General features: G+C 36.8%; 1 long non-coding RNA gene across 1 annotated transcript in view; it reads left to right on the top strand.

The window, feature by feature from the left end:
• The window catches only part of LOC111826524, a 33,024-nt gene extending 23,360 nt beyond the window's left edge, over nucleotides 1–9,664 (top strand). The window contains exon 2 of the long non-coding RNA XR_002829863.1: nucleotides 9,236–9,664. This is a non-coding gene — a long non-coding RNA (uncharacterized LOC111826524). The remainder of the gene's footprint in view (nucleotides 1–9,235) is intronic.
• The last annotated feature ends 4,654 nt before the right edge of the window (nucleotides 9,665–14,318 follow it).

Consider the following 14,318-nt stretch of genomic DNA (forward strand, 5'->3'; position numbering starts at 1 on the left):
TTTGTTGACAGTGGATCTAAATATATTAATTCATTAGGTGATATATTTTCCTGATTTTTCCAGTAAGATCATAGGATACTACCTAAAGGGGATTATTCCAGGGCTTGCCAAAAATATTGTGGATAGTCTTATCTCTTTCTCTTCCCTCCTTCTTGTCCTTCCCTTAATTAATTAATTAATGAATTCCATGATTTCTTGCCTTATTGCTAAAGCCCATTCCAGAATAAGACGAAAATCAATTCAGAAATCAGGAGATGGGAGCAGGAGATATTTGGGAGGGGTAAGGTAGGAAAACAAATAAAGATAAAAAGAAAACGAAGTTAGGAAAACTTTTGTATCTAAATATGTGCCCAAAAGTCTTACTTGTTTTGCTAAATGATTTATAAACTTTGATAAAGTTAAAATAGAGTATTTGGAAGCAATGACAGTAATATACAGTTAAACTGGATTTGATAGAATAAAGTTGGGTGAATTGTGAGGAAAATGTTTGCATTTAAATTTTACCAACTTTATTTTTTCTTCCTGATTTGTGAAGAAATTATTGTTTTGCCATTGAAAAACGTATTCCACTTCAGTTAGTTGAATTTGGTTGCTAGGGAAACTAAAATCCAGTGTATAATTTCAAAGTTGTATGCTTTAATTTGGCTATATGGATCAGTCCATAGAAAACATTCCTTAAGAGTGTTTTCTTTCTGTTAAAAATAATGTGAATGGCTTCAAATAGTCTTACTTTATGATGAAATGCCACATTGTCTTATCTGTTCTCACAATCTGGTAATTCCTTTAATTTTCTCATGATTTTATTAGAATTTAGAAAAGGTTAATTAATTATTCACTGATCTTAGTGAAAGATTTAAAAATATATAATATTTCAAAACATTCTAGTATGATATGAAGGTAACACCACAAATTTACCCTGGTAAGTTGGCTTAGGAGGTAAACGATTAGAGAGTGCAGAGTTAATTTTAATATGCTAATACATCACAGCAAGTTGGGAACTTAAGTAAAATGATACAATTAATATACTTTTATGGGATGTAGAAAGACTTAGTAAGGTCATTTGTAGATTATATTAAAGCTATATTTAGACTTATTGGATTTAAAATTCAGCATCCTTACAAGAAAGTAGCAGATGTCTGATGTATGCATTTTAGTGACCTTTAAATAAAGAAGTGAATGTCTAATTGTGTGGATTTTGATCTGGATTCTTAAAATAAATTAACTCTCTGTTCTTCCCTCTAAATACAGCTAGATCAAGCCTTTAGATGTTAATTTCCTTAGAGGTACAATATAGAAAATGTTGCCATATGTTAATCATGGAAGGGATTTTATAGAAATCATAAAAGACTTCAGTTTCTTAATGTGCCTCTGAATGTGATTCTGCAGTTTTGCTTGGTAATAAACTTGAGTGGTTTGTATGCCTCTTGGTTGGACAATTCTTTTTTTTTATTCCAACTAAATTATTTGAAGGTGCTTATATAGCCAAAGAAAAAATTTTTTAAGGTAACATCCTGGTACTCCATGTATTTATGAGCTACTTTTAGTGGGTGTTGCTCATGTGCTGGGTATTTGAAACAAACTAGTGATTGAACTCTGTGGAAGAGCAATTACAAATAGAATTGCTACGTATTCTGTCTTTTGTCACGTACTTACCCAGTGGTATGTTGAGCCAATCTTTAGTATTGTGCTAGGATTAAATGAGATAACGTGTAAACTGCTTATGCATAGTAGCTGGGGCAATGATGAGGCAACCCACAGCCTTAGGGCTGCTGGAGGCCTTCTCCGCTCTGCCATGTGACTCTCAATCTCACTGCAAAACGCAAGATTAGAAAATGTTAAAATTCAGTGTCTAAAAAGCACAGCCATTTTTCTTGACATTCTCTTATTCAATAAAGTAAGCAATCTAAATTTTAAGAATTTCTGCTTTACTCCTCCACAAGACTAACTGCAGCTATTTTGTATTTTAAAAAAGCAACCTATAAACCTTTTAAGGTCTCTTAAATGATCCTGTCCTATAAGAGGTTGTTCATGATTGTGCAAGGACATAATTTGGTAAAGGATTTTTTCTTTTTTTTTTCCCTTCTTAAAATTTTTCTTTATTGCTTTATTTTTTTAGAGAGAGAGAGTAAGGGAGGGGAAGAGGGAAACATTGATTGGCAGCACAACCAATACTGTGGATAGGCAACCTTTTTGTGCATGGGACAATACTCAGCCAATTGAGCCACACCAGCCAGGGCTCTTTTTCCCTTCTTTTTGCCTTATATACCCAAAGGCCCTGACTTGCCTCCACCTTTAGAATGATTCTGATTTTGAGCAGCGACAGCTGTTTTGTAAGATTTTTTTTTTTGGTATCACTCTCTTCTTGGCTGTTCAGTCCTCATGCTTGTTTTTCAAATCCTTTGAGTAAATTCAGTCTCTTGTAGTTCATACTGTGTCTTACATTCATTTCCCTCTGTTCTCTCTGTCTGATTTCCTAATGCCAATATGTGACATTTCAGAATCTGAACTTTACTTGTCCATCTTCCCATCTGTTCTACCTGGTGCTGGTAATAGTGGACTTGACTGGAAGACCCTTAGTTCCCATTGTTACTAAACTTTGAGCCATGAGAATCAGTCTCCTCTTCTTTCTGAACTTTGATGTGTTAGGCTTAATATAAATATATCTTTTAGCTAATAAAGATATAGATGACAAACAACAGGTATAGGATCAACTCCTTTTTACAAAAATAATGCCTATCATTATCAACATTTTTATAAAAATAATGCCTATTACTATTAAATAAGATCCACTCATTTAAATGAGTGGATCTTAGGAAGAAATGAGCTATTGAGAAATTCCTTCCTCTAATGGAAGATGGAGTTAGAGATAGAGGACCCTGTAAAAGCAGGCTTTTGCTTATGAATGGCAGAATTTTAAGTGTGATGTGGAAATTAAACTGCAGGTACCATGGTGGCAGGAATTGGATCTATTTTGCTCACTATTGTTTTCCCGGAACCTAGCACAGCGCTTGTCACATGATAAGCTATTAGAAATATTCACTGAATGAATGCAATGAAGAGCTGGGTCTCGAGCACACAGTGGTGCTATTACTTGACATGTCTAGCCTGTTGTTCAGATGACCTGGGCCCTTGGCTTTTCCAGAACAAGAACCTGCAGTATCATGTTCTGGCCCCAAAGGATCACTAGCATGTCATCTGAAACTAGCCATATTTTTCTGACAGATAGAATATTCATACAGGTGGCTGGCATCAGTTCTTCTAAACAAAAAGGCTTCTTTTCTGAAAGGGCCTGACATGACTATATAGGGCCCAGTGGCTCAGCATCCCCAGTCACCTGAGCCAGGAGCTCTAGGTGCACCCCTTTGTGGGCTGTGAGCGCAGTCTTGTAGTTGAGACTTGATTGCTGTTGGTGTCACTGGGAGGAATTGACCTCCAGGCTAATTGGCTGTGAGGACCAGCTGTGACTACAGTGGGAGAGCTGCTATGCAGAAGACACTCCTATGGAGCAGGACTTGCTTCAGTGGGGCTTTGGTGCTCACTGAATCTGCCCCTTGAGTGTGTCGTTTATGGATTTGTAGAGTTGTAATCTGGTATGGTCTGACACTGACCATTGGGTACACTGGCTCTTGAGTCTCCAGGGAGGTGCAAAATCAGCCACTGCCTTGGGCCACCCAGCAGGACCTACAAAGAGATCTGCAGATTCCTCCTCTTTGTATTGGGTTTGGAAGTGCCCAGATGAGGCCCAGCTATGAAGCAAGGCAGGCTGGTGCTGGTGCCAGGTTTTGGGCCTTTTATTGATAGGTTTGGGGCTCTCTGACCCAGCTGCAGCTTGTATGAGAGATTTTAGCCTGATCAAGGACAGGCCATTCATATGCAAAAGCTGCTGCACACAGCTTGGGTGGGGTTGTAAATTGGATGAGGTGGGGTCTTAGAAAATCACCAGGTCGGAGCAAACAGACATGCCTGCCACTCAGCCGTGCGACCTTGGAGGTCCCAGGATAGGAAAAATGATCCCTGTGAGCACCTCCATCTGGGAGAAAGCCACCCCTGAGTTCCTGTCCCAATGCCAGACAGTCCAGTTCCTCCTTGTATGTATCTTTGTTCCCCAGAGCCTCATCCTGGTGCTGGAGCTCAGAGGAAGCAGGACCTTGTAAGTTAAGTTCATGGTGCCAGCCTTTTAAGAGGAACAGCTGGGTCTCTAGCAGCATCTGTGTCACTGAATCCCAATCCGCACTGGTTTTTACAGCCTGTAGTTCTTACTGCCCGTAGGGACTTCTTTTCCCAGCTCTTGGACCCTGGGCTGGGGTTGTGGTGTGGGACTGGGACTCCTTGCTCCTCTAGGTGGCCTCTGCAGAGACAGTCTCCCTCCCAATTAGAAAAGCTACATGTGGGTGCCAGACCAGCTCGTTTAGTGCCTCCACACCTCCTACCAGTCTCAATGTGCTTTCTTCTTTACTTCTCTTGTTGTAGGACTTCCATTCAGCCAGCTTTCTAGTGGTTCTGGATGATGATTGTTCTGTATTTTATTTCTTTAAAATATATATTTTATTGATTTTTTACAGAGAGGAAGGGAGAGGGATAGAGAGTTAGAAACATCGATGAGAGAGAAACATCGATGAGAGAGAAACATCGGATAGCCGCCTCCTGCACCCCCCCCCCACTGGGGACGTGCCCGAAACCAAGGTACATGCCCTTGACTGGAATTTAACCCGGGACTCTTCAGTCCGCAGGCCGACGCTGTTCTGTATTTTTGATGTAGTGTGGAAGGCGGCAAGTACAGGCGTTTACGTACGCCACCATCTTCCTTTCTCCCTCGTCCCTTCTCTTTTAAAATATTTTTTTGTTAATCCTCTCCCGAGGATATTTTTTTTCATTGATATTTAGACAGTGGAAGGGAGGAGGGGGAGAGAAGAGAGAGAAACATCGACACAGTGACTGGTTGTCTCTCACATGCACCCCAATCTGGCTGGGGATTGAACCTGTAATCTGGGGAATTGAGCCTGCAACACAGGTACATGTCCTCGACCAGGAATCGAACCCGAGGCCCTTCAGTCAGTAGGCTGACGCTCTAACCACTGTGAAACACTGTCCAGGGACCCTTCTCTTTTTCAGCTGCTGCTGACTTGGTTCAGGTGCTCATTCTTCACAGCCTACTACTGTAACATGGTCAAGTGCTGTACTGGAATACTGTAATATAGCAAAATGCTATTCTGGACTATTGCAATGTGTTAAAGTGCTGTTCTGGACTACTGTAACAAGTGTCCTTCCTTTCCTCCATTCTAGCCTACCTCAATAACATGTTCACCCTGCTGCCAGAAGGATCTTTTTGAAATGCAAATTTGATCATGCCTATTCTCTGTTTTAAAAACACCCCACAGTGACTCCCCATTGCTTCCAGGAAAAAAAAAATCCCAATGCCTTAGCCTTGAATCCAAGGTTCTTTGTCATCTGGAGTATGCCTACATGTTCAGCTTCACCTATTACAGCCTCTCCTATTGTACCCTGAACATCTATCTGGGTATGATAGGAGAAGGAATAGGCATGATCAACATATCCTGGAACTTACCTGCTCTTTTATCCCCTTCTCCCTTTACTGTGCAGTTTCCTGACTTGAAATGTGTCCTTTCCCCCAGTTCTGAGCCTCTGTACTCCGTTGTGGTAATGAGGTCTTAATGGTGGATGCCATCTTTCCTTGGTGCTGAGTTACATTATATGTAATCCTTCTATTGGTCAGAGACAGCCTGCCTGCTTCTTCTGGTTTCAAAGCCTGTGCCTTGTTTTGGGACATTTACGGTGTTTCTTGTTTCTGTTCCCTACCTTTAAAAAGTTGGCAATTTTTATGGTTTACTTTAGTAATATTTCTAAATCCCACTGTAATTTTATAATATCCAAAGCCTTGATCATACAGTAAAAATCACAGAGATAATTTTTACCAAGTTAGAGGCTTTTCTGTCACATTCGTTGACAAGAGAGAGCCTATTGTATTTTAGAATGTTCCAAAGGCTAATATGGGGTGGAAAGAAACAGTGATCATTTAAAAACACTTAAAAGTCAAATATACTCACTGGATAACTTTTTACTTCTATTAAAACTTTTTCTTTGATGCCTACTTTGGGAATAGGTATACAAATAAAATATCTGTTTTTGAATTTCTGTGGAGTTTTGATAAATGTCACAAGGTTGTTCCCAATTATCGGTGTGAAGCTTTAATTAGAAGAATATAGTGATGTATTTTTGAAGCAGAAAATTCATAGGAATAAAAAACTTTAAATAATTCTCAATTTCTGTTTAGCAAGATCTAATATGTGCAGAAATAATTAGAGAGACAAAGTCTAACCAGCACTAGTAAATTTGACTAAAAGCCAAGAACAGCACAGCCAGGACACTTATGTTCATGTTTAAATTACTCAAGTGCTTAATTGTATAATTTCAGTTTCAATTACCAAATGCCCTTACTTTTAAAATTAGTCCTTTGAGTATTAGCTGCATGATGTTGTTATTAAAGTTGAAAATCTGCTATTACAGTTTAGAGGATTATTGTAAAGTTGTTGGCATATGCCTTGTTTAATAAATAAGTTTAATTGTGCATGTAATGTGGTAATTTAATAATGATGAATTATTTTTTTTTTACAGAAATGTAGGAGACTATTTTTTTTCTTAGGGTAAAACAAAATTATTTTTTAAGATTTATATTCCAGAGGAAATATTTTACTATAAAAATTCCTAATAGACCTCTGATACCATGTATACTCCTGTAAATAATGAAACTTAATGGAGATTTTTACATTAATCCCTCTCCCCTCCCTTATAAATGAAGTTGAGAATAGGGAAATGAAATTCAATTAACAAGAAAGTGATCTTTACATTTAATGCTTTCTCAGTTTGTCTTATTCCTAGAATACTGAAAGTATGAATAAGTAGTCCATAAAGTAGGTTAGCATATTTTACTCCATGAGGCATTTTCCCCATTTGGATATGAACTCACAGCTGCTATTAATGTTAATGAGCTTACTAGTCAAGAAAGTCCCTTGAGCCTCATCCTGCATTACCTTGGGCAAAACCATCTGATTGGCATTATGTTGTTCTTGCTTCCATCAGCTATAGTTGTCTCTGTTGAATTTAGGAGGGAAAAAGCCAATTGTTTTAGACCTGTACCTCAGAACAGGAAGTTTCAGAATCTTAGAATTCAAGTATATATATTTTTCTAAATTATATTGGCCTCTCAGTTGATTCTTAGATGAAGTCTGCATCAGGAAGGGTTGCTTTATTGACCTTTGTCTTCATTTGATGGGTGAAGAAATGGAGGGTCAAAATGTTTCTTCACCGTTTGTAAAAGATTGCATAACTAATGACAGAGAAAGGGCTAAAATCCAACTCTAATTAAAAGAAAATTGATAGATTACCTGAATTGTTTTAACTTATTGAGAGATTGAGTGTTTTTAGAAAATTTGTGTATAAGTTTCTGATGGGCTCATAGAATATTAAGCAGCTAAAAAATGATAATTATTACCTCTAGGGAAAACAATAAGTTGTAATAGAAAAGAAATGAAATAAATTACACCATGAGCCTTAGTTGTAAATAATGTTACATGATTATGCTAATTTAAACACTGATTTTTTGTATTTTATTGATATTTTACAGAGAGGAAGGGAGAGAAATAGAGAGTTAGAAACATCGATGAGAGAGAAACATCAATTCAGCTGCCTCCTGCACACTCCCCACTGGGGATGTGCCCGCAACCAAGATACATGCCCTTGACCGGAATCGAACCTGGGACCCTTCAGTCCGCAGGCCGGTGCTCTATCCACTGAGCCAAACCAGTTAGGGCTAAACACTGATTACCAATTTAACCAAAAATCTGTTACAGCTTTGTTGGGAAGCTGAAGTAAGAGGAATTGTGTGTGTGTGATGGGGTAAGTGGGTGGGTGGACAGTGGTATAAAGGTTATAAATTTTAATTTCTACAACAAAGAGATGGTGAGCATATTAGTTAAAATACAAATGTAGAAATTAGAAGAAAGAGCTGAAAGAACTGAAAGTGTTGGTTTCTGGGGAATTGAGTTTGGGGTATGTGGGGATTCAAAAATATGCCTACAAATTCTTTAATACTCCTTTTTTCAAGTGTGGGCCAAGCTTAGTGACTCATTTAATGCTCAGAATAAAGCAGAGTGATGGTATATGATTTCTCAGATCATAAAAGTTTGTGGGGCTCTCATATCACTAGCTTTAGGTAAAATTAGCTACCATTTTGTAAAGACACTGAAACAGTCAAATAGAGAGGACTATATGATGAGGAACATGTAGGTGCAGTAGCAAGGAGCTCGAGGTCGAGTCTGGGGTAGTGGCTATGCATGGGTCAATTTCATTTAGTAGTAGACTGATCATTTTTTAAGATGGAAAATGGAGACTCTCATATCCTGAAGCACACATTCTGAAAACTGCACTCTCAAATATTTCAACTTCTTGGTTGTCCCTATAAATCTTGGATGGTGAGCAACTCTAAATGGACCTCATTATGATTTCTAAAATTAAAATAAAACAGATTATTTAAATGTTCTCAGAAAATGTTATATGACCTCCTAGGATTTTCCAGGTCAATTAATAAATAGTGTGGAATATTTCTAAAACTTTTTAAAAGACAAAAATTAAATTAAAATAGCAGAAAACTGGCAAAAGAAAGGGTAGCTTTACCAGCTTTTTTACTCTAGCTGGAATAGATAATGGAAAGTATTATCTATTCAATGTTGAGGGAGAGTTGAGAGGCATCCTGAGTCAGGAAACAGCACCAGCATCTTCCAAATGACACAGTAATTCCTTTATAGGCCAAGAGCAAGGTGACCATCTAAGTGTTGTAGGTGACTTGAAGCTGTGATCTTGATCCATATCCCTTAGACTGCATTGGGTCATTTCCTACCAATCAATCAAACAAGTACATACTCATAGCCTTGAGAACTGAGAACTTTTAGGATAGCCCCAAAGTTAGCCACATTTGAAAATCTGGCCAATGCATTGACACCATGCATCCTTTAACTGAAATTGCACATTCTTCAACTGGAGCTTTGCTGTGATGCTAACAGGTCAGGTCAAGAACAGTGGCAATTTTGTGGGCTAATAAAAATTATTATTATGGGATATAAAACTCAATCTATATGCAAGGCTTTTATGTGCTCCTGTTTTAATGACATATTTTTTTTCTCCCTGCCCCCTCCCCTCTGTCACCCTTTGGCTATTACAGGTTTGGGGGATTCCCTTGTAGATTGTGTGAGCTTCCAAAAACAAAGCAAACAAAAGACAAAAAAGACTTGGCTCTCTGTTCTTACTGTCTGCATGAACACCCACCCACTGTTTCCTTTTCACAGTGAACAGGGTCTAATATTCATCACATTACAAACTACAGCTCTTCAATTAAGTGATTCAATCACTCTGTTTTGGTCATTATGCAAAATTGACAGAAAATTTTCCTCTTGCTCGCAGAAATTGCTGATATTCCTCTGGGAGAACTAAATAAAGGTACGGTACTAAGAGGAATGTTAAGAAACCTGACAAATGAGTACAACAGACAGCAAAAGTCAGCACATGTTCAAAGGAAAGTACTGCAAGCTGTCACTGTATTTTCAAAAATTCCCTTCTCGGATGATTAATAAAATGCTCATGTACTTTCTAATGTTGTTTTTCTCATGGCGTGATGTGTTTTAGTAGGTATATTTGTGGATGTAGTGGGTCTTTCTTTCTACAAAAATATGAATCATAAAATGGGATATCTATTTAAGTGTTCTTTTGGTTGTTTTAAAATGTGATATTGAAATATAACAATAGTAAAACTGTACACTAATAGCTAACCCTCATCCTCCCTAGCTTTGGATTAGAATAGCAAGCTACTGCGTCATCACTGAAATTAATACAGTTGACAATATGGCTGTATCTCTTTAATACAGGAATGAAGAATAAAAAAAAAGTCAAGCCACGATTTATCATTATTTTTTCCACATCGTTGTCCATCTTTTAACATCAGAATCCCTTATTAGTGTCATGTTACTCTTCCTCTTCCCCCCTTTGTTTTCAGGATCTACAGTTTCACCCCGTTGTAGCCCTAGATCTTCATGACAACACCTGGCTCCTGTTGTTCTAAGGAACTTCTCCACTAGACCTGGTGGCTGGTAGGCACTTGGTAAATGTTGTTGAATGAATAGGTTGGATTTCATTCTCTTTTCTTACTGTTTCTCCCACAGCCCATCCTATCAGTCTTCCTTTTCTCTGCCCCTTTCTGGAATCTCCAATCATCCTAGTCTCCTAGTTTCATTCAATCTATTTGATAATATTCTCTGATTATCCAACTCAGGGGTGCCTCCTCCAATACCTTTGGTCTATTATAAATACTTTACCTTTTATAGTTTATTAGGATTTCTTCTTGCTCTTTATGCCCCCTCCCCCCCCCCCGCCACTATTATACTAACACAGGCACACACACATAGCATGCAGTCAGCAGTAATATACACCAAGTCCTCTCTGTTTTTTTCCAATTTATACTCACTATAAATAATTTATGGTCTCTATTAGAGTGTGACTTGACCTCTTAACTTAAGAGCCATTAGACTACCAAGTAGGATTACATATTTTTCTAGCAGTCTCGGCTTTAAAGAGAAAAGACATTTCTTTTCTCTTTAAAGCTGATCCCTATATTTTGGGACCTCAGGCCCATACTTAGCCATATTCACTGCTTCCTTGAAATCTTCCTCTGTTATTCTACTCCTGTTTTAACTTATTTTGCCTTTGGCTTAGGTATTTAATATTTCTATTCCTACTTTGTTTTCTCTCCAAAACTAGGTCATCAATTAATTCATTAATTTATCGGAAATACATTTTTAAAGAAATGCTGCTTGTCATCTGTTTGGTTAAAATAAGAAAGCGTAGGCTAAATATTTGATTCATTCCTGTAATTTGTTTTCTAGATAATGCATTAGTTATGCTCTGAAAGTGGCCAGTTACTTTAGAACTCATGGATTGAAAATTTGATAGGTTTCCATTCTTTTTAAAAAATCTATTTTTATTGATTTAAGAGAGGAAGGGAAAGGGAGAGAGAGAGAGATAGAAACATCAATGATGAGAGAGAATCATTGATCAGCTGCCTGATGCACACTGCCCTCCCCACCTCCCCCTTTGCTAGGGATTGAGCCCACAACCTGGGCATGTGCTCTGACCGGAAATCAAACCATGACCTCCTGGTTCATAGGTTGATGCTCAACCACTGAGAAGCTCAAGTTATTCCAGGTTTGGCTAGTGGAAGTTAAATTGGCTTCTGAGTCTTGTGGATATGACCCTAGTAGTCTTTCATAGCTTTCCTGCCATCTGAGATAAAACATTTAGGCTCCTCTTATTCATTTCCAACTAAATACTTAGTTAATTTCTCCAACAAACCCTACTTTCTTTTGGTAGAAAATGGCATTTAATCATTGCTATATCTCATTGTATTATTTCTACAAAATGCCTGCTGGGATTTTGATTGAGATAGCATTGAATCTATCGAATAAGGGAGAATTGACATCTTAATAGTATTGAATCTTCTGGTATTCAATGTCACGTATTTAGGCCTTCTTTAAGTTTTCTGTCAGAAAACTATACATTTTTTTTAATCAAATTTATATCTGTGTGTTTCTAACTTTTTGATGTTATTGCAATTGGTATTGTTTCTTTAATTTTGTTTTCCAACTTTTCCCCTCTCTAGTATGTAGAATTTTGTATATTGACCTTGCATTCTGTAAGCGTGTTAAGTACATTCATTAGTTCTAGTTGCTTTTCAAAGTAGAACCTGTAGGGTTTCCTACATAGATGACAGTGTCTCTGAATAAATAGTTGTACGTATACTTTCCAATCTGGATACCTTTTATTTCTTTTCCTTGCCTTATTTATAGGCTAAAAACCAGTAGTTTAATCTTGAGTAGAAGTTGTGAGAGTGGACATCTTTGCCTTATTCCTGATCTGAGGGGGAAAGTATTCATCAGTGTTTTTATTTATTTTAATATTTAAAATTTTTTTATTGGTTTCAGAGAGAGAAAGGGAGAAGGAGAGAGAGATAGAAACATCAATGATGAGAGAGAATCATCAATTGGCTGCCTCCTATACTCCCCTTACTGGGGAGTGAGCCCACAACCTGGGCTTGTGCCCTGGCTGGGAATTGAACCCTGACCTGGTTTATAGGGTGATACTCAACCACTGACCCACACTGGCAGGGCATCAGTGTTTTGTTTTTATTTTATTTTTAATATTAACTGTGCTGTCAGATATAAGCTTACATACATATTCAGGTTGGGAAAATTCCCTTCTTTTCTTAATTTGCAGAACGGTGTTTATCAGGAATGAAGATTGAATTTTGTCAAATGCTTTTTTTCCCATCTATTGAGATGATAATAGGTTTTCCTTTTTTTAGTTTGTTAATATGGTGAATTACATTGATTGATATTTGAATATTAACTCAGCCTTGCATTTCTGTGGTAAAATCTACTTGGTCATGCTGTATTACCCATTTTATGTATTCTGGACTTAATATGTTAAAATCTGAAAATTTTTTGCATCAATTTTTATGAAGGATGTTGGTTTGCAATTTTCTTATAATTTCTTTGGTTTTGGTATCAGGGTATTGCTAGCTTCATAAAATGTGTTGGAAATGAACCCTCTTTTTCAATTTATTTCTGGAAAAATTTGTGTAGAATTCATACTACTTCTTTCTTAAAATATTTAGTAGAATTCACCAGTGACACTAACTGGGCCTGGAGTGGGGTGGAGGAAGTCAGTGAAGGAAAAAAGTGGACATCTGTAATACTTTCAACAATAAAGGTCAATTTAAAAAAATCAATGAAGAGATTTAAAAAAATGAAATGGAAATGATGGTGTTTTTCAGAACTATTGGTAATAAAGACCTATTTGTGTGGGGATGGTATCACATTTTATCCAAGGCTTGAATGACAAGGAAGTACTGGTTTGATTAATATAGGGGGCTGGAGGAGAGCATACAAGGCAGAACTAAAGGCTGATGCAAAGGTCCCTTGGCAGGCACAATAATGTGAGGAAGAAATATATCTCTTTGTTTAGAAAATATCTTTATTAAGTTTTCTTTTTTACTAATGTAATTGACATGTAATATGTAAGTTTAACATGTAAAATATGTTGATTTGATATACTTATATCTCACAATATAATTAGCACCATAGCATTAGCCAGCACCTCTATTGTATCACATAATTGTCATTTCTTTTTTGTAGTGAGAACAATTAAGATTTAGTCTCTTAGCAGCTTTGAAGCTTATAATACAGTATTGTTGACTACACTCACTATGCTGTGTATTAGATCTCCAGGACTTACTATAAACTTCTATATTATTTAAACCACTATAATTTGGAATATCTTTTTTCATCCCATTGTTCCCAGTCTACCATGAAAATTTATTTTAGGTATGTCTCATTTAGATAGCTTCTAGCTGGATTTTTAATCTGGCTTGGTGTTTCCGTCTTTTAAAATAGGCATTTAACTTATTGATATAGTTACAGACATTTTTAGTTTTATGCTTGCTATCTTTTATTTTTTTCTAACTTACTATGCTTTCTTGTTTCATATTTTTCCTTTTCCTTTGTCAAATTTATAACTTTTTCTTCCACTGTTTTCTGTACGATTACTTACAATGTTTTGGGAATTTAATATACTTTTTAGAGTATTTCTTTTAATCACATTTCAATTTATATTTTTCTTCAGTGCTTAAAATTAATTGTTGTGTATTTATTAACCATGTACAAAACAAGAATCTTAGCATATTTCTACTTCACATTTCTCATTGCACCATTTTTCTATATTAAGATTATCTTGGATTTTAGTTCTAAATTGTTATTTTACTTTAAATGTTTATTTTTAAATATATGTCAGTGTGATTAGTTTTTTTACTTAGCACTTTCTTATCTGCCTTACCTTCCTTCTTGTCCTCTGTGTTTTTACCTGAATTCTAGTGTAATCATTTGCTCTCTTGCTGGGTGATAGGTGAAGACTCACTTTTGCATCTCTTAAGTTTGGCTTGTAGTAGATACATTGTAAATGTTCATTGAATGATTATAAGCCTGCCCTGTGCTTTGATCTGCTTCCTTGTGTTTCTACTTTACCTCATTCTTCTTGGTCTAGATTCTTACTAGTATATTGTACCAGAACCACAAAGCTGTCTGTGTGGGACATCAGAATTGGCAGGAACAAACAGGATTTGGGGCTCAAGGAGTTCTCCTGAGAGGAGTCATGTTTGTTCTGTCATCTGACGCTCAGTCTCAGTCAATTGCTGAAATTTA

This window comes from Myotis lucifugus, unplaced genomic scaffold, assembly GCF_000147115.1.
Source record: "Myotis lucifugus unplaced genomic scaffold, Myoluc2.0 scaffold_88, whole genome shotgun sequence".
NCBI classification, from domain to species: Eukaryota; Metazoa; Chordata; class Mammalia; order Chiroptera; family Vespertilionidae; genus Myotis; species Myotis lucifugus.